We start from the raw sequence: 777 nt of genomic DNA on the forward strand, positions 1-777 counted from the left end.
TTTTGGGATTGCATTAAGAACATCACACAGAAAGAAAGCAAAGTTGCACATGAAACTAATAAAAATAGAAAATCAGGAATATTTGGTAAACATTGACACAATAATTAAAATGAAAACTCACAAAAAATGAACTCAGAAGAAAAAAATTATGTACAACAAAGAGTCCAACAGAACCATACACACACATACACACAAAAGCCCACAGAAAAATGACAACAATCAATTCATATCTATCAATAATTGCATGGAATGTAAATGGATTAAATATGCCAGTGAAAAGACACCAAGCGTAGAATGGACAAGAAAACAGGATTCTTCAATATGCTGTTTATAAGAGACATATCAAAAAGATGGATACAGCCTAAATGCCTATCAGCAGAAGAATGGTTAAACGTTGGTACATATATACAATGGAATATATTACGATTTTTTAAAGAAAAAGATGAAGCTGTGAAGTACCTCATTACATGGTTGAGCCTGGAGGATATTAGTTTGAGGGAAATTAGTCAATCGCAAAAGGATAAACATTATGAGATGAATGCTGTAAAATGTTAAAAAAAAAAAATTTTTTTTTCTTGATAAAAGAAACAATCTGTGATGGTTATTGGGGGAGAGAAAAAATTATTCATGGGCAAGAGTGTAGACACATATTAACATGAGTGAAAGGCAGGCAAAATACAACAAGAGGAAGATTAGCAGAGGAAGGATAAAGGTAGCGGGAACATGGAAAAATGGAATAAAGTGAATAGAAGTAAATAGTGTTAACTGTTGGTTGGT

Source organism: Chrysochloris asiatica, unplaced genomic scaffold (assembly GCF_000296735.1).
Source record: "Chrysochloris asiatica unplaced genomic scaffold, ChrAsi1.0 scaffold00058, whole genome shotgun sequence".
NCBI lineage: Eukaryota > Metazoa > Chordata > Mammalia > Afrosoricida > Chrysochloridae > Chrysochloris > Chrysochloris asiatica.